General features: G+C 44.8%; 1 protein-coding gene and 1 pseudogene across 2 annotated transcripts in view; both read left to right on the top strand.

Annotated features, from left to right (window-relative positions):
• Nucleotides 1–20,850, top strand: part of SDK2 (sidekick cell adhesion molecule 2) — a 794,004-nt gene that overhangs the window by 135,797 nt on the left and 637,357 nt on the right. The gene's annotated exons all lie outside the window — the stretch shown is intronic.
• Nucleotides 3,795–4,380, top strand: LOC142310529 (tetratricopeptide repeat protein 33-like; annotated as a pseudogene).

Below are 20,850 nucleotides of genomic sequence, written 5' to 3'. Positions count from 1 at the left end.
CCTTCAAGTGATTTAGTGATTAGTGACAATATGATGGGATCACGGGATCTCACACCCCTGTTATACCCCTAATTTCATGCTGTAATTGAAAGAAGTGATCTATATTGGCCACAGTTAGTTTTATCGAAATGGGAGAAGTATATTTCTGTACAGTTGCATGGTTTGATTGTTTTTCTAAAATTGCTTCTCTTTTGTAGTGAAGTAATTCTCATCATTTTGTACTAGAATTTCCCTCTTTGGTTAATTACGTATGTTTTAATTGGTTTTCCTTACCGTAGGAACCGAAAATAAACAAGTGAGATGGGTAAACCGGCAAGGTTAGCTATTCGCAGAATAATTAGGCTCGCTAATATTTTCTGGACAATTACTTCCACATAAATATTCTAAAAGGTATAAATTCGCTTTTAGTTTTTGGGTGCGTTGCATGGATTGGGGACGCTGCCCCATTGGGGCTTACGGTCTGGATTCCTTACCTGTATGTTTATTGGGGTGTGGGAGGAGGCCAGAGTGCCCGGAGTAGACCCACGCAGTCACGGGGAGAACGTACAGGCTCCTTGCGGATGGTGTCCTTGGCGGGATTTGGGCCCAGGACCCCAGGGCTGCAGCTAGCCACTGAGCCACCGTGCCATGCCATAATAGTTTCAAGAGCAGGAACAGACAGATTTGTAGATGGAGTATTACGGCGTTGCAGGGCCAGCTGTTTGAGATCATTTGCGATTCAAAAGGTTTATATAGTTATATATATATATAAAAAAAAATAAAAAAATAAAAAAAAAAATGCTCCTTATGCTGGGCCCGGGGGGGGGCATGGTCCATTAACCTACCTTTGATTGCGCCTTTCCCCCTATTATGGTTCCAGCTACACAAAAGGGGGGGGTGGACTGGGAAATAGGAGAATGACCAGTGGTCCGACGGTGCCGGTGGGTAAAAGCCTTAACCAACTACAGCCCTTTCCTCGAATAAGTAATCAGGCTGATTAGGTTTTTTGTGGCTTGGAATGCCTATGGGTCAATGCAGGGTTGAAGACAAACAGGCATCTGGGTCCGGGTTAGCATCGGGCACCTTATTGCAATCCCAATCTCAGGTATTTTGGTAACTCAACCCACCAGCAGGATCCAGGTTTGGAGTTCTCAGCCAGATGGTGGGGTGTGTGGTGAAGTTAGGCCCATGATCCAGGCCTCCATTTTGCATGGACTTGACGGTTCTATGGTACGTTATTCAGCGGATGTTGCTCTGGTGGTTTATGTGCGTGACGATTTTACAAGCCACCCTCTTGTATTACACGCCCTGCAGTAGTCAGCGAATGTGCACCATTTTCGGTTGCAAGCAAACTGTTACGAGGACGGTCTTCCCAAATTTAAATTGTGGAACGGTACTGAAGCGATGAGGGTCTTGTGGGGTGTAAGGTATTGAAGGGTTGGATGATTATGGTAAGTGAGTGGAGCACAGTAGGCCTATTCTTTTTTAGCCGAAGATTGTTTTGTTTTTAAAAAAAAAAAAAAAAAAAAAAAAAAAAAGGGGTGGTTTGGATTGTTCGCCCCATTGCAAATCTATACATTGATATTTTGGATCTTTTTCTCCCACTCGGCGGGTGTCCCGACGTTGTCGGTTGTTTCTCTTAGGCGAGCGGGAGTATGGGACCAGTTTTTACCCATGACGACGGCACTTCATTTTAGCGTCACGTAGTTTGTCCTCCATTTTGTGGGCTGGTTTTTGGTTGGTAATGCGACGGTTACTCGTTCGTTATTTTTGGTGTTTGCCAGCCTGGTACCCGGCACGTACTCTCCCAGAGTTGGGGTGCTACAAGGCTTCAGGAGCCAGCATACATGAGCACAGTTTCAGTGGATCAGGTGACGACAATGGAAATGTATTATGAGGGACGACAGGTCGGAGTTGGTTTTTCCTTTTTGAAATCGGGTTTTTATTTGACACGTAAGGAGATTCAGAACAGCGTACAGGGCTAATATAAAATGATATGATTGTGATTTGTTTATCCAAAAAAAAAAAAAAAAAAAAAAAGTTTTGTCAGTACCACCTTGGAGAGAAGAGGTGTTTGACGGTTACGAGAATTCCCTGTTCTGACAGTGTTTTTGCCTTTCAGATCCAAGTCGGCCCAGTGATTGGGTCCGAGGTTACTTCCATGTATGTTGGCAGCGGGGAGAGCGGATCTTCGCCTCTTCGCCTTGGTGGTCGGTTCTTTGTTCCTGTTACAGTGAAAGTAATTGGAGAGGTTGCCGGGGCTTGGCTCAGCGGTGGGTTTATCGGAGGGGACCAAGATTGCGTGAGCTCTCTTTTTTACAATCGACTTGGTGATACACATAGGCTTCAAGTATCTGGTCCAAGGCCGTCTAGCTAGGCCTCTTACCCTTATCCGGTCAGAGAGGTACAAATTTCCCTGTTTTAGTGCAGAGTGTTACAACGATCCGGTCGAAGGTTACCCTCTGGCCCAGGGGGCTTGGAGCTATGGAAGAAGGTGATAAGGATCTCTCCTGGCGCATGGTCGATCGGGGCCTACCCAAGTTGTGCTGTTCATAAAGTGTTTGTATAAAAAAAAAAAAAAAAAAAAAAAAAGGTTGGAGGTCTGGCACCGCCAGCTGGAAGGCAATATTTGGCTGTCCTTAAGCTCAGATGGGTACATCCCGAATGATGATGTTGTGGATATGGTGGTTGCGGAAATTCCTGGGACGGCTCAGGTATTTCAGTTTTTTGGGTGGGGTCGCAGCTTGCTGGCGCTGTGCTGCTCCTTGGCAGAAGGGGTAGGAAAAGTGGTGGTGAAATACCCGCGCCGGACGGCCGGATGGCGGTACATTTGCCTGAACCCCGTGATGTTGGCAAGTTAATGCCTGGTTAAAAGCTGCGACCAAATTTTATGCCAAAAGATGAGAGTGGTTTTTTCCCCATACCTCTCTCCAAAAATGGAAAATTCAAATAAAAGTATTTTAATTTATAAGAGAACGGTGTCGTGTCTTTCTAGGGGGGGAAAAATGGTGGTTGTTGGGTCCTGGCAGTCTGAGGGGCACTGCAGCCAGAAACTTGAGATGCTGCCCCCTGACTGCTGGCCCCTCTGCATGTTAAAATAGAGTTCTCCCCCCTGGAAAGACACTGACCTGCCGCCCCCGCCTCCTGTGGTGTGACTGGCCTAAGCCCCGCCTCCTGGATACATATCACTGTGCTGCCCAGCTTCCAGCCTCTCGGCTGCAGGACCCGGACCTGTTTCCCACCCTCCCTCCCTTTTGTTTTCCAAGTTTGTTGGCGTTTACTGTGTTTTAAGTCGCAGCAGCGGAAGGGGTAGGAAAAGTGGTGGTGAAATACCCGCGCCGGACGGCCGGATGGCGGTACATTTGCCTGAACCCCGTGATGTTGGCAAGTTAATGCCTGGTTAAAAGCTGCGACCAAATTTTATGCCAAAAGATGAGAGTGGTTTTTTCCCCATACCTCTCTCCAAAAATGGAAAATTCAAATAAAAGTATTTTAATTTATAAGAGAACGGTGTCGTGTCTTTCTAGGGGGGGAAAAATGGTGGTTGTTGGGTCCTGGCAGTCTTTGTGCTAAGTAGACAATTTGCCTTAAAATCTAATTACACTCCAACCGTGGACATTGGGGTGTAATTGCAGATTACGCCATTTTAATAATTCTCCCTTGGAGTATTGGACTGTGGTACCAAGGTCCCTCCAGTAACAAAATTCTGGTAGCCAACTGTTTAGCTACATACGCATATTACATTACCCTCATTCACAAATTTACCTATGCTTCTATATAATAATATATTGGTGACCCGGAAGGAGTGTGACCCCATGACAGCGCCTCGACACTTGGAGGCAATAAAGAAATGGGATGAAGGGATCCACCTGAAACCAGAAGACGCTGTGATTTATGAGATGAAGGCTCAGTCTCTTCTGTATCTTCAGGAAATATTCCCAGCAGTACAAGCCGCAGAAACAGCAGTCAGCAGGGACCCAAATTTTGTAGAGGACTGGCAGACGTTGGGACGCGCACAGCTGGGACTCGGGGAAATATCGATGGCCATTCGAAGCTTCCAGATTGGGATCCACATCTGTCCTTCCAACATGCAGCTGTGGGAGGAAGATCTGAACTGGGCTCGAAAGCTTCTCCAACAGAAGAAAGAAGCTGAAGCCACAAAAGCCACGGAGACAAATCGGAAAGATTTCAGTATTGAGCAGGCGTCAATCCCAGACTATGATTTTGAGAGTGACGAGGTGGTGGCGGCCTGTGATGCTTTGTACGCGGATACACAAGGTGGCTGTCGCTGGTAGTAAATCCATTGTAGTTTCTTCATCAGGAAAGGTGACAAACGAGGAACCATCAGAAGACAACGCCTCCACATCTGCTGACCCAATAGTATTTAGCAAGGCTCGATGATTGGATGACTGGATGTGTGTTTTTGTCATCCATGATACGTTTTGGTATGTTTTTGTTTTTTCCCCATCTGTGACATTCACCAGTCCTTCTGGATGAGGCTTTAAAAAGAAAAAGTGTCTAAAAGATATTTTTGTACTCAGAGATATCACTTTGTGGAATGAGGGTTTGTATGTGATTGTAAGATTCGTCCTTTGCCATGGTTATAACCACAGAAGACTCCCCTGTATAAAAGTGCTGACATTTAGTATTCTCTAATAAGTCGTTTATACATTTCAGAAGATAGAATTGGTGCGAATAATATATCTGGGTAGTTTGTTGAATCAATGATGAGATGCTGCTTCTAACTGTAAATCGTTAACTAAATATATTGTGCCAACCCATGCTCATATAGAAGGGCAATAGATCCTGTCCTGTAGAGAGGCCTACCGGGGGATTCTCCCATTCTTCTTTGGGCCAGTCCGAACCTGCTTCCATTTTATAGGGACATATAAGGAGTTGAATATAGTTGGTGGAGTCTTCAATCCAGTATTTTGTTTTTTTAGAGGGCTAAGTGCTTTGCAGAGCACGCAACGGCTTGAATTAACATAGAAATGTACATATTCTATTATGTGAGGTCTATTGGTCCCTTGGGTTCCTGTCTCGAATGGTGTCTCGGACTATAAGATCTAGGAAGGTATTAATTAAAGATTGCTATCTTTATGACTTGACTAGAAAAATATTTTGACCTTTTTTAGGGTCATATTAGGGATGGGTAGGGGCTATTTTTGTATGAATAAATTATTTTTTACTGTATGTTGATGATAAACTAATAAAAAGTTCTATGACTTAAAAAAAAAAAAAATATGGTATGTTGGGTGGTCACAATGATTATCTTCTCAGAAAAAGAAAATGACCAGTGATAGAGGTGAATGCCAATCGTCTGATGCTCATGGTTCATGAAGAGGGATACACCTCTTCATTAGAGACAAGCCAACTCGTGGAAGTTCAGTTAGGTGGGTTTAGCCGGACTTTAGATAAAGTTTGGTTTTAGACCCAGACTTTGACCTGAACCCCAATAGAAGTCACTAATTTGGCAGTTCGGGTGTCCGCCCACATGCAGCCAGCCATAAACAGAACCCTTCCGGGGGAGGGTGGACAGGGTTTTTCCAGTTTCTTTTTTTGGTACACAGTACATCCAATAACTCTGTTGTTAACCCCATTGTAAGCCGATGAAACACTGGGCCGAGCATTGAGCGTACCCAAGCACAGCAATGCTTGTTCGAGTGGTTGGCATACGTAATGCACCCGATCTCCGAACTCGAACACTGAATTTTTAGTAAAGTTTGTGTTCGGTATGAACACCCAACTTATCTTTTCAGGTTCGCTCATCTCTTCATGAATCAAAAGCATATGACTCCAGCACATCTCCTCATCCAGACCGGCGTGAAGAATGCTGCTCATGAGAAATCAAGCTCTACATCTTTTGCCTGTGGATGGAGATCATCTGCCTTAGTGCCTACAGATTGAAAATGCCTTTAAAAATAGTACTGGACTTGGTGGCTTATGTTCTCAAACTGGTATCCAAGTTAATATTCATGAACAGAAGAAGTATTAATTAATGATATGAGGGGTATCAAATACTTTAACTCCATCTGTCAGTAAGATCAACCCTCCTAAGAAGTCATAGAAAGCTGAATAAAATAATACCTTGATATCTCTTATCCTATGTCTTAGGGGTACTTTACACGCTGCGACATCGCTAGTGATTGTTAGCGATGTCGAGCGCGATAGCACCCGCCCCCGTCAAACATGCGATATCTTGTGCTTGCTGCCGTAGCGAACATTATCGCTACGTCAGCTTCGCATGCACATACCTTGTCGGCGACGTCGCTGTGACCGCCGAACAATCCCTCCTTCAAGGGGGAGGTGCGTTCAGCGTAACCGCGACGTCACTAAGCGGCCGGCCAATAGAAGCGGAGGGGCGGAGATGACCGGGACATAACATCCCGCCCACCTCCTTCCTTCCACATTGCTGCTGGACGCAGGTAAGGAGATGTTTGTCATTCCTGCGGCTTCACACACAGCGATGTGTGGTGCTGCAGGAACGACAAACAACATCGTATCAGCAGCAGAAGCGACATTATGGAAATGAACGACGTGACACAGATCATCGATTTTTGTCACTTTTGTGCTCGTTCATCGTCGCAGGTAGGATTTACACGTTGCGATGTCACTACCGGCGCTGGATGAGCGTCACTAACAACGTGACCCCGACGATATATCGGCCGCGATGTCGCAACGTGTAAAGCCCACCTAAGGCTGCTTTCACACTGCGTTCCCGATCCGGAGTCAGTGATCCCATCAGGGCTTCAGTCCTTATCCCCCGCAAAATGGGTTTCAGATGGAAGCCCCGACAGGACCACTGAACGAAGATTGGAACACACTGTGAAAGCAACCATATTACAGAGAAATCCATGTTTTTCTTAATCTGTAAATGAGCTGTAAAGATCTAAGGGCGGGTGCAAATCTCCCTGAGAATCTGACTCGAGGGTTTATTTTAAATGGGGAATGTTAACAGTTTGAGACATGTAGATCAGGAGAGCAGACTGTCAGTCATTACATGTCTCTCAATGGAAATACCCACTTTCTTCTAAAATACGTACTGGAGACATATTCTCAGTTAGATCTATGTTGCCTATATTTTTACTTTTCATGCAGCTCCTCCACAGGGGAAATACAGTATTACATGGTGTTAAGTTACAGTATGTCATTTTTTGCCTGCCTAATCCATGACCGGTCTTCTAGCGATGGTGATGGTCACTCTGGCCACGAAATACAGATCCTTAACATGGGATCACCTGTCTACTAAAGGGATCTAAAAATAATGACTAACTGTTAGAAGTGTGATAAAATGATAGAGAATATACAAATACATAGTACAAGTTGTCCCTGCCGGTCTCTGCAGTGATGACTCGTCGTACGTGCATGTGACCGTTGCAGCCAATCATTGGTTGAGTATTATTTGTTTATTTATTTTTAATCAACTTCCTGCACTCAGTATAAGTTGTCCCTGCCGGTCTCTGCAGTGATGACTCGTCATACATGCATGTGACCGCTGCAGCCAATCATTGGTTGAGTAATGAGTATTATTTGTTTATTTATTTTTTAATCAACTTCCTGCATTAGCAAAACATTTTTCAATCCCAGACAAAATCTTTAACTCAGAAATCACTGAGGGGGTATATGATTTTTTTTTTATTATTTTTTTTTTTACCTGGACAGCCCCTTTTATAAATTATTTACACCACTGTTTGGCAAGACGTTAAAATGTTATATCCACTATACAAATATTGCATTAGTTCACCCGCTATATATAAACCCAAGCTTCTCTTGTCCAAAGCCATATGGTTACTGCCATACTAAGCCCTTTATTTACACCTTGTCTTCCCCCCCACAGGTGCCACATTGCCCGGGGTGCCAAATGATGGCTGTTGCACTAGTAGAATTACTTCTGCCACTTGCTGAGAGTTGAATGTCAGGGTCCCTCCCGAGACACCCTGTTCCTGCTCCATTCACAGTGTGTTTCCCAGCGGACCCTCCGAGTGTCACCGCCAACAGATGCCTGCTAGTAATGACTATTGATTACCCTAATTATGTCACTGGGACAGTGCAGGTTGCAAATCCACATGGGCTCTTGCCTGTAGATTCTGCTAGATGCTGGGAGGAAATGTGGAGAATTAATAAAGGAAACTTTCCTCTAACCCTGGGCAAGAAGACTGCATGCTGGTAACATACTCTCCCTGTCACTCCGGGAAGAATGTCACTGAGCACATGTACTTCACTAAACATATTAATTGGAAGAAACACTTCACCCATTTCATTGTGTCCAAGGATGTAAAAATTAATCAACGCTTTGCCAGGTGCTAAAATCTACGGTGTCTAGACTTGAAACATTTGCAGCCTGGTTACGATGAAATGTACACTGACCATCAAAATCGAGTAACTGTCGAAAATCAGCAATCCAAGACTATCTCAAGGTGTTTACACACATTTAATAGCAGTCAGCCCAATTCTTGTAGCGTTCTCCTAGTCTCCATATGTTTCGCCCGGGGACCAGGGGTACTCAGATCCGGGTCACAGAGTCACTTCTGTGGGTATCACGATGGCGTGACCCGGTCTGTGATCCCAGGCTCCACAGAAAAAGGGGATTTGGTAAGGGGAATTGTTATAGTTCGTGACGCCACCCACGGTTGTGGTGATTTCACCACCGCTGCTCAATACGGGGATCCCGGGGATGGCGAAGTGGAGCAGCTAGATGTTGTGTTGCCCCTCCGTGGGTAGGGGTTGGTTGTCCCGGGGCCCGGTGATGGGGAAAGCAGGGAGCAGGGCGCAGTGCTGCAGTGCGGTGCCCGAGGGCACGGGTGTACTCACAAGAAAGTCACACGGAGTCACTGGTGAACTAAGAATTGCCGGTGTCCGCGGCCTCCGGTACGGGGGTGTTAGAGTCCCACGCACGGTGCAGCAGCCCTTGTTGTTTCTTCCCTGCAGTCAAGTGCCTTTTCCTCCTCTCTCTTCCTCTTTCTTCCTCTTTCTCCTCAGCCGGGGACGGGGAATCTACTCCCCTGTAGTGATCCGGGTACCCAGGTACCGAGGGGCCACCGCCCGGCTCCGGCTACCTGTTCTGGCCCCTTCCTCACTACGGCCTGCCCCGGCCCTTTTGGAGAACACTTCACTCCCAGCCTGGGAGATAAACTCCAGACCTCTGTCCTGTCTGCCTCCACACACTCTCTGCTCCAGCCCCTCCCCTCTCCTCTGCTTTTCCCTTACACTGGGGCTGTGCTTGTCTGGCTGCACCGGTGTGAGATCATATTACCAAGGAGGATTAACTCTTTATGTGACAACCTGGCTGTGCCAGGGCATCACACATACACATATGCATATTTAGTTTGGTTGAGAGTGCATGAGTTTTCAATGGGGAGTGGGGTGTAAGCCATTGCTAGACATTTTTATGTTCCCTGAGAACCAAACATTCCACCATTCGAGTACAGATGACATCAGGTTTGACGCCTGCTTGGAGCCACAGACTCAGGATCCGTGAAACAGATGGATAGAGGCAACCGCCCACAAAGCAGGAACCCGGACCCCAGAACCCTTTAACCTCTATACAGGGATTTGGAATTACGATAGGGCCCAGGTGATCACTGCCCGTGGAAGACTGCAGTCCTGAGAATAGTAACAAGGCAGGGTCAAATTCGGAAGGTAAAACAGGGACAAAAATCGTCAGGCGAAAGAGTGGTCAGATATCAAGCTAAGGGTCAAAACCGGAGCTAGCAGCGAAGTACAGAAATGTCAGGCAGAAGAAGGGTCAAGTAATGAAGTTAAGGGTCAAAACCGGAGCTACCGTAGCAGCGAAGTACAGAAACGGCAGGCAGAAGAGTGGTCAGGTAATGAAGCTAAGGGTCAATACATGGGAATACAAACAAACAGCAAGGAACCAGAGACCAGCAGGGAATAACAGGACTATATCTGGCACCTCCCAGCAGAAGGAAGTTAGCATAAGAGGGGTGTGGTGCCTTCCCATTGGCCTAGCTGAAAGTTAGTTACTTCAGCTGGAAGGCACACACCACCACAGTCAACCAGTGGTATTGCAGGTCCTGGTAAAACTCAACTTAATAGATGAGCGGAGCCTGCGCCCAACAGAGCCACTGACTGCACCCCCGTACACAGCACCGCCCTCTGTGGTGACACCGCGGCGTCTGGTGATCGAAGCAGAAAGCGACTCTGGTGGAGACGTGATATCAGGGGAGAGTTGGTAAGCCCCCATAGCCATAGGTTAGTCAACCTTTCCAGCTGAAATTTTTGGATTTGGCTACCTTGGCTCTAATATATACGGTTATGTTCCCATGGAGCACATATACATTTGATTTTTGGACTGGATTTTCCAGACAGATATTTTAAGGCCGGGGTCAATCTAAAGTGTGAATCGCATGAGTTCAATCCGATAAAAAAAATCGAATTTCACTCAGCCCAATTTATATTTTTGTTTCGTGACACATTGTACTTTATGTTAGTGGTAAATGTAGATCAATGTGTTTTATGTTTGTTTATGAAAATATAAAAAATGTGAAACATTTTAAGGTTTATAACCTTAAACCAGATTGTTATACTGCACAAAAAAGGCCAAGGGGAATATTGGCAGCACAGTAGCTCCGTGGCTTGCAGCGGTGGAGGTCTGGGTTCAATTTCCACCAAGGACAACATCTACAAGGGGTTTGCGTGTTCTCCCCGTGTTCGAGCAGTGAAATATCATGTGGGTATGAACTCTTGAGGAACCTATATACATTACCCCCAGATTTCATTTTATAGGTGAACAAATATGACAGACTCAAGGGTCTTTAGTAGGATGCCCAACTGCCATGAGAATGACATGGGCACTTGCCCGGTGAGCTTGGTGCTGGCACCAGCCATATGTAGGAGATCCTTCAATCGGAATTCAGCTTAATGAAAGAAGTGTTAGTGAAATTGAGCCACTAATAGAAAATTAAGTGTCATTTTAGGTCATGCTTATCCTACTTTTAAGGCCTCCTGTGAAGGATCTTACGCCAATATTCTATAACATTAATTTGTAATGAAGCTTGAGAGAAGCTAGCTACGTCGTCCATCATTTACGTCACCATTGAACTACACTTTTCAGCATTCATTGATTTTCTTCTTTGCTAAAAAAAGAATGCAAAATCTTATAGATTATAAACTAGGGTGGAGGCATATTCCCATCTGACCTACTCTTAAAGCAGTATTCTCGAACTATTAAATTGCTTTAATCAGTTAGACAGCATGAAAATAAGGAGATTTGTAATTGACTTGCTGAGGTTTGATTCTCCTGTAATGAGAGCTTTTTTTTTATTTCATAATGTACAGCTCTTTTCTATGGAGCTCAGCCACTTGTGCCTGTCCAGACCCTAACTAAAGCGGGCTTTACACACTACAACAAATCTAACGATGTGTCGGCGGGGTCACGTCGTAAGTGACGCACATCCGGCATCGTTAGTGGTGTTGTAGTGTGTGACAGCTACGTGCGATTGCGATTGAACGTAAAACCGTTCATCGCATACACGTCGTTCATTTCCTTAAAATTGCATGTCGGGTTGTTCAATGTTCCCGAGGTACCACACATCGCAGTGTATGACACCCCGGGAACTATGAACAGATCTTACCTACGTCCCGCGGCTCCCGCCAGCAATAGGGAAGGAAGTAGGTGGGCAGGATGTTTACGCCCCGCTCATCTCCGCCCCTCCGCTTCTATTGGCCGGCTGCCGCATGACTATGCTGTGACGCCGAACGTCCCTCCCACTCCAGAAAGTGGATGTTTGCCGCCCACATCGAGGTCGTATGGAAGGGTAAGTACGTGTGACGGGAAATAATCGTTTGTGCGACACGGTCAACAAATTGAACGTGCCACACATACGATGGGGGCGGGTACGATCGCATACGATATCGTATGTGATATCGTAAGGTGTAAAGCAGCCTTTAGAGTGCACAGAAGTTACATTCCAGGAGAGGAGTTAAATCTTAGCATACTAGCCACCTCTCTCCAGCCCATTGATTTCTATTCAGAAATTAGCTGCTCATGTTTCTCCTCCTAGCTCCTGACTAGCTGTTTTTATCAATCCCGTGGAATCAGAACTCACACTGTCCAGAGCTGTGTGCTTGTTTAAATGTCCTGTTATCGCTAAGTGTATATACAGTGATAACAGTGTACACATTCCAAAAGAAATCACTGAATATGTTACACCAAAACTTGTGCTAAACTTTATAGTTTTTCTAAGGTCGGAGTCACACTTGCGAGTGCCTCGTGTGTAACTCGCGTGAGTCTCTCATTGAATCACCCGGCACGGCTGCACTCTCTCCTGACAGGAGCGGGTCGGTTGCATGTATCTAAATGCAGATGACACGCTCCTGTCCGGAGAGTGTGCAGCCGTGCCGGGTGATTCAATGAGAGACTTGCACGAGTTACACGCGAGGCACTTGTAAGTGTGACTCCGGCCTAATACTACATCTCTGCTACTGACCACAATTGTAACTCAAACAGAGAAGCCCACCCAGAAACTAGGAAGTAAGGAGACTGCAGGGTTGCGATTGCTCAAAAGACGATGTAAGAATAACCCTTTAATGGATAAAAAGCAACAACATTTAGGTCAGAGGCATAGAGCCAATTATACAAAGTGCACGGAATGGAAAGTATTTTGTGATTGACCCAATGGGTGGCAAGTGACAAAGGAATCATGACTAGTGACAAGAGCTAACATGCCTGACAATGGTACCAATCTTCCAGTAATTGAAGGCAAAAAGATCTGGGTTTGCAAGAAAGACTACATATTATATGTATACAAGAAAGACTACATAATGTATGTATGAAATACACAATTTTCAACATATAAATCGAAAATAAACCAGTGACAAGATCAACGATTATTAAAATTATATATTTTATTAGATTAAAATCAAAGTGCCTCAAAAGATCAAACGTAAGGCACATGAGTCGCTCTGAATACAAATAATCAAAATAATCAAAAATACCACCACAATAAATACTGGAAAAATGTATAGAAATCAATAAAAAACACCGAAAATGAGAATATAATAGGGATAACACCCTAACAGTGTAGTGATGCTAAAACCTATAAAATAAACTCAGTGTGCATATATACATCCACTGGTAATGTTTAAAGATCACATATACAGTAGGTGAGGTAACCTATAAATACGCCCCCTGAGGATACTACTGCGAAACACGTGTCAGGGTGTAGGCATGCGACTGCCCTGATCTCTAGTACCGTACCACCATTGATTTCAGGTAATATGATCATTCCCACTGGTTTTTGTTCAGCACGTATTAAGTGTTATACGGTACCTTCTGGTGTAATACTGATTGATATGTTACAGTCTATATAAGTTACTGTTAGGGTGTTATCCCTATTATATTCTCATTTTGAGTGTTTTTTTTTTATTTCTATACATTTTTCCTGTATTTATTGGGGTGCTATTTTGGATTATTTTGATTATTTGTATTCAGACCAACTCGTGGGCCTTACTTTTGATCTTTTGAGGCACTTTGATTTTATTGTATCTAATAAAATATATAATTTAAATAACTGTTGTTGATTGTCACTGGTTTATTTTCGACTTGTATGTTAAAAATTGTGTATTTCATTGTTTATTCAGTGTGGTCAGGTATAGAGGACTATTTGGTGATGTATTATATTGTATATATATGTAAACTAGCATCAACATAGGCTGATATATATATATATATATATACACATACATACATGTACATACATACATATATACATACAAATATTTATATTTTTGAAAATATGCTTTATATACAACTAATCCATTAAAATCTCCTTTACTCTAATTAGATTATTACTACGCGAAGCTTATATACACACACATGTACTTCATGAAATCTTCACAATCTGTTTACTCTTTTGTAAGGAGGTTCATACTTAATAAATAGGACAATTTAAATACAATAAAAGCCCATTATCGCCCTCGTTCTTTAATCAGGTCGTGCTGAGAGGAGTAGTGTTCTGTCTACACTGTGCTGAGCACAATCTGAATTGATGTTCTCTCCTGCAGCCAAATGTCTCTGAAAATTGTCCTCACATTGTGAAAGCGATGGATAGCTACAAGTAAATGTATTAAATAAAAAGGAATAGGGAGCAATATGTTTATCAGTACCGTCCGATACAATCCGGGCAAGGGCTCTGACATAATATCACACAGTGACCAGGCTGATGAATGGACGACAGCGGAATACAGCACATTGTTGGCCAAGAACATCAGAGCTAGAGTCACTTCTTGATATCATCCTTCTGCTTCAGCCCATAAATGGGGGTTCCAAGCGGGAAACGCCATCTATGATGTCCCTTTGAACAGGATACGGCACACAGTCATTTTTCTCGGGACCAGGGATCTGATCTTAATCCATTTTTGACCCATGTGCCCGATTTCACCCTCCACGTGTCATACGTTTTTCTCGTAGGAGAAAGAAAACTGATGGAGTTTTCACAATTTTCAGCCCCTCATTAAAAATCAGACAGTGCACAGATACAACACGGATGGCAATGTACAGACTTTACTTTTGCAGATCAATTTTAGAGGGTAATTTTTTGGTTGCAAATGTCTCCTATTTTCCCATGGACATGTGAAAAATCCCACAGGCTAAAAAAGATGTGTGCATGCTTTATCCGAGGACCGACCAGCTTAATTGGACCCAGTAAATTGGGTCCAATTAAGAAAAAGGGTGCTTGCTTGCAATGTCTATCACTCGGTCTTATCCACTGTTGTAAGAGGTGGTATGAGTGGTCTAAAATCAAGTATGGTGCCGTTTCTGGAAGAAACCAACCATGCTTTGAAACATACCAGACACTACAGCCCCAACAATGATGTCCAATTAAAATAAGGGGTGCTCACATCCAATGTCTACCACTCAGTCTTAGGGTACTTTCACACTTGCGTTGTTTTCCTTCTGTTACAATCCGCCCTTTTGGAAAACAGCGGAATCCGTTAACGGATTCCGCTGTTTCCCATAGACTTATATGGATGACGGATTGTACCAAAAGGACCTGCGTTGCTTCCGCTGGGCGACGCTCCGTTGCTTCCGCCCAGCGGTTGGAACACAGCATGTAACGTTGTTTTGAGCAGCGGAATCCTCTGGATTTCACTGTGCATGCTCATTTTTTTTTTTTTTTTTTTAAATCACAAACTTTATTTTGGCTCGCGGTGGCCGAACGTTCAGCTGAGCACCCGGCCGCCGGCAAGTGACAGCGCTCAGCTGATCACCCGGCGGTCGGCTGCAGGGAGGGATCAGCTGATCACCCGGTGGCCGGCAAGTGACAGCGCTCAGCTGATCACCCAGCGGCCGGCTGCAGGGAGCGATCAGCTGATCACCCGGCGGCCGGCTGCAGGGAGCGATCAGCTGATCACCCGGCGGCCGGCTGCAGGGAGCGATCAGCTGATTGTTCACAATAGTCTGCCGCCGGTAAAACTGTAAAAAAAAAATCAAAACGGATTCCGTTGTTTTGCAGCATCCGTTGCATCCGTTGTGCCACTATATGCAACACATCCGTTGCATCCGTCACACAAAGCAATGCAACGGATACCGTTCAACGCAAGTGTGAAACTAGCCTTATCCATTGTTGTAAGAGGTGGTATGAGTGGTCTAAAATCAAGTATGGTGCCGTTTCTGGAAGAAACCAACCATGCTTTGAAACATACCAGACATTACAGCCCCAATAATGATGTTACTCATCCTTCCCCGGCTTTTGATTAGCAAATCTACCTAGTAATGCTTGGAAATAAAACTCAATGGTGTGACAATTAGTCTCATGGCGTTTGATCTTTCATAGATCCCATGATAGAAATCAGCGGTATTTGATGGATCCTATGGACCCCTACCGGAACCTCTAACTCGGATGTAAGCGAAGCCTTAGGGTATAATGTTTTTGAAGGTCCCTTTCCTTTATCCCACCATCAACCTGGCCGCCATTCTTTAGCACTCCATCCCTGTCTTGTAAATATTGCTATCTTGTAATTCTCCTGAACTTGTCAGTTGTCAACTACAGAAAGAATGTTTTATCAATTCTCTGCGGAATTGGCTTTCATCTACACTTGTATGTGGATTTTTCTATCATAGTTCCCTTTTCCTTCAAATGTTCAATGAATGATTAAGGTTATGTGTTAAACCAGGGCTTTTTGTCGGGTACAGGTGTCCAGCTGCAGACTTTGATGTCTATTATGGGCAGCACTTCAAGAACATAGTACTTGGTGAAATGAAAGCGCTTCATTTAAAGAACCTCTAAAATGAAATATAAGTTGTCGCACTGATGGCGTATATCGACCGACGTGCCTGTGACGTGCAAAAATATTCTATCAACAAAATGATTTTTTTCAATCTCAGATATATCTTTTTGGGTAAACTTTGTGACAATCAATATGACTGCCATTACATCTGTCATCTTCCAACTTTTTTGGCCATTTAAAGGGAACTTGGTATGATGTTTATAGTGACCAGTTTTTCCTTTGATATTCTTTGTGTTGATCCCCTGAGTATGACAGTTTTTGTTTTTTGCTTTTATCTGCCATATGATTCCAGAGATATGGGCCTTTTTGTTTAGTGCTACTTTCATGGTCTTTACTAAGGGGGCGTGACTCATGGGGTAATCAGAGCAGCCTAAAGACACGCCCATAGAGAATCCTACAAGCCACTCCCCTTCATAAAGTCTAATAAAATTAGCACTGAATAAAAAGACTCGTATCTCTGGAACCGTATGGCGGATTTAAAAAAAAATAACAACCGTATTACTCAGCAGAGCAGCAGGAATAAAATAAGAGCAAGAACTGGCCATTTATTTACCTAGTGACAAATTCCCTTTAAAGGGGTTTTCCAATCTTGCTAATCTTAGTATATGGAGAACTTTATCTACCTTATGTCGGTGGAGGTTCCACACCCAGCAACCACACCGATCAGCTGTTTACAGCTCTAGCCAGATGCAATCTGTAAATGGAGATGAGCTGCATAGTTCCTTTCCCTATGTACTGGCCTAAAGCCTGCTTTACACGGGACGACCGATTGTGCGATTTCTCAATCGATCGTACCCGCCCCCGTCGTTTGTGCGTCACTGGCAAATCGCTGCCCGTGTCGTGAAACCCCCGTCACACGTACTTACCTGCTGAGCGACTTCGCTGTGGGCGGCAAACGTCCACTTCCTGAATGGGGAGGGACGTTCGGCGTCACAGCGACGTCACACAGCGGCCGGCCAATAGAAGCAGAGGGGCGGAGATGAGCGGGATGTAAACATCCCGCCCACCTCCGTCCTTCCGCACTGCCGGCGGGAGCCACGGGACGCAGGTAAGCTGTATTCATTGTTCCCGTGGTGTCACACGGAGCGCCGTGTTCTGCCATGGGAACGATGAACAACCTGCTGCAGGAAAAATAAACGATATTATGAAACTGAGCGACGAGTACACCACTCACGATTTGTGAGCGATACTGCGTCGCTCAGAGGTTTCACACGAGACGACGTCATGTATGATGCCGGATGTGCGTCACGAAAACCGTGACCCTGACAATGCATCGCACAATCCGTCGTCTCGTGTAAAGCACCCTTTAGCCTTACCCCTATGCTAAGGATGCATTATCAATATTTTAATCTTGGAAATAACTTTAAAAAGTGAAGTTGTGCAAGTTATTGTCTGAACAAATCTGTGAAATGCGCCTATTTATAGAGGACCTGTTCCATTTCTTGAGTAATAATAATTAGCGTTAGTCCATATCATATTCTTTTGCATATGATAGCCAAGTTTTAAGGCAATTTTTTTAGCTCACAAAGAGTGTTTTGGGTTTTCCTGTCTTAGAATAGGTTTGTCGGGGGGCTCTTGTAGATGTGAGTAGTCAAACTTGTCAACTTTTAGGCATGACCTTCTGAGAGAATATTCATATATGTATAATATATATATATTTATTTATATATATATACATATATATATATATATATATATATATATAAATTATATTTATTAATTTGTATAGCGCTATTAATTCCACAGTGCTTTACATACATTGACAACACTGTCCCCATTGGGGCTCACAATCTATATTCCCTATCTGTCTGTTTTTTGGAGTGTGGGAGGAAATCGGAGAACCCAGAGGAAACCCACGCAAACACGGGGAGAACATACAAACTCCTTGCAGATGTTGTCCTTGGTGGGAATTGAACCCAGGACGCCAGCGCATACCCATACCCTCCTTTCAGGCCACACTCTTTTCACTTCTCTTCCATACCCCTTAATTATTCATATGGCTGCCAGGGCTCTATCATCAGATGGAGCCTGCTGCTGCCACAAACTGGTCTACAAGGTGGACCTTTTACATTTGTCCAGGCATACTTGCCAATTTTTAGGGATGCTCTTCTGGGAGCATATTGATTGCAATGCACAAAGCCTTAATCCCCTTTTTGACCACAACTCGTCCTCTTCCCCCTACATACCTTTATGTCTCTTCATCAAAGTGCATTTAGACACAAGGGCTCCATCATCAAATGGAACATGACAGCACTAGTTACAAGTAGGTCTTGGTTCCAGCACAGCTGAAGCTGGAATGTCACATCTCTTCTACTGTGCAGCCTAATGTGCTCTGATGACTTTATCGATCTTGGTCATTAAAACCTAGATTAGACAGCAGAATGCCACCTGAGTATTCAGGTAGTTGGTATCTACACCCCTCCAGTTGTCATTATCCCAACTAAACTTCATTAGATCTGGCTTTTCTAGCTCTGCTTCATCAGTCTCCACTGTTCCAGGCAGCCAGATCCTTTTCTAGCTCTGCTTCATCAGTCTCTACTGTTCCAGGCAGCCAGATGCATTTCTAGCTCTGCTTCATCAGTCTCTACTGTTCCAGGCAGCCAGATGCTATTCTAGCTCTGCTTCATCAGTCTCCACTGTTCCAGGCAGCCAGATGCTTTTCTAGCTGTGCTTCATCAGTCTCCACTGTTCCAGGCAGCCAGCTGCTTTTCTAGCTCTGCTTCATCAATCTCCACTGTTCCAGGCAGCCAGAAGCTTTTCTAGCTGTGCTTCATCAGTCTCCACTGTTCCAGGCAGCCAGATGCTTTTCTAGCTGTGCTTCATCAGTCTCCACTGTTCCAGGCAGCCAGATGCTTTTCTAGCTCTGCTTCATTAGTATCCACTGTTTCAGGCAGCCAGATGCTTTTCTAGCTATGCTTCATCAGTCTCCACTGTTGCAGGCAGCCAGCTGCTTTTCTAGCTGTGCTTTATCAGTCTCCACTGTTTCAGGCAGCCAGATGCTTTTCTAGCTCTGCTTCATCAGTCTCCACTGTTCCATGCAGCCAGATGCTTTTCTAGCTGTGCTTCATCAGTATCCACTGTTTCAGGCAGCCAGATGCTTTTCTAGCTCTGCTTCATCAGTCTCCACTGTTCCAGGCAGCCAGATGCTTTTCTAGCTGTGCTTCATCAGTCTCCACTGTTTCAGGCAGCCAGATGCTTTTCTAGCTCTGCTTCATCAGTCTCCACTGTTCCAGGCAGCCAGATGCTTTTCTAACTCTGCTTCATCAGTCTCCACTGTTCCAGGCAGCCAGATGCTTTTCTAGCTCTGCTTCATCAGTCTCCACTGTTCCAGGCAGCCAGATGCTTTTCTAACTCTGCTTCATCAGTCTCCACTGTTCCAGGCAGCCAGATACTTTTCTAACTGTGCTTCATCAGTCTCCACTGTTCCAGGCAGCCAGATGCTTTTCTAACTCTGCTTCATCAGTCTCCACTGTTCCAGGCAGCCAGATACTTTTCTAACTCTGCTTCATCAGTCTCCACTGTTCCAGGCAGCCAGATACTTTTCTAGCTGTGCTTCATCAGTCTCCACTGTTCCAGGCAGCCAGATGATTTTCTAACTCTGCTTCATCAGTCTCTACTGTTCCAGGCAGCCAGATGCATTTCTAGCTCTGCTTCATCAGTCTCCACTGTTCCAGGCAGCCAGATGCTTTTCTAGCTGTGCTTCATCAGTCTCCACTGTTCCAGGCAGCCAGCTGCTTTTCTAGCTCTGCTTCATCAATCTCCACTGTTCCAGGCAGCCAGAAGCTTTTCTAGCTGTGCTTCATCAGTCTCCACTGTTCCAGGCAGCCAGATGCTTTTCTAGCTGTGCTTCATCAGTCTCCAGCGTTCCAGGCAGCCAGATGCTTTTCTAGCTCTGCTTCATTAGTATCCACTGTTTCAGGCAGCCAGATGCTTTTCTAGCTATGCTTCATCAGTCTCCACTGTTCCAGGCAGCCAGCTGCTTTTCTAGCTCTGCTTTATCAGTCTCCACTGTTTCAGGCAGCCAGATGCTTTTCTAGCTCTGCTTCATCAGTCTCCACTGTTCCATGCAGCCAGATGCTTTTCTAGCTGTGCTTCATCAGTATCCACTGTTTCAGGCAGCCAGATGCTTTTCTAGCTCTGCTTCATCAGTCTCCACTGTTCCAGGCAGCCAGATGCTTTTCTAGCTGTGCTTCATCAGTATCCACTCTTTCAGGCAGCCAGATGCTTTTCCAGCTCTGCTTCCTTAGTCTCCACTGTTCCATGCAGCCAGATGCTTTTCTAGCTCTGCTTCATCAGTCTCCACTGTTCCAGGCAGCCAGATGCATTTCTAGCTCTGCTTCATCAGTCTCCACTGTTCCAGGCAGCCAGATACTTTTCTAACTGTGCTTCATCAGTCTCCACTGTTCCAGGCAGCCAGATGCTTTTCTAACTCTGCTTCATCAGTCTCCACTGTTCCAGGCAGCCAGATACTTTTCTAACTCTGCTTCATCAGTCTCCACTGTTCCAGGCAGCCAGATCCTTTTCTAGCTCTGCTTCATCAGTCTCTACTGTTCCAGGCAGCCAGATGCATTTCTAGCTCTGCTTCATCAGTCTCTACTGTTCCAGGCAGCCAGATGCTAT

This window comes from Anomaloglossus baeobatrachus, chromosome 5, assembly GCF_048569485.1.
Source record: "Anomaloglossus baeobatrachus isolate aAnoBae1 chromosome 5, aAnoBae1.hap1, whole genome shotgun sequence".
NCBI classification, from domain to species: domain Eukaryota; kingdom Metazoa; phylum Chordata; class Amphibia; order Anura; family Aromobatidae; genus Anomaloglossus; species Anomaloglossus baeobatrachus.
Note: the sequence above shows the minus strand (reverse complement) of the source record. Positions and strands in the feature narration are given on the sequence as shown.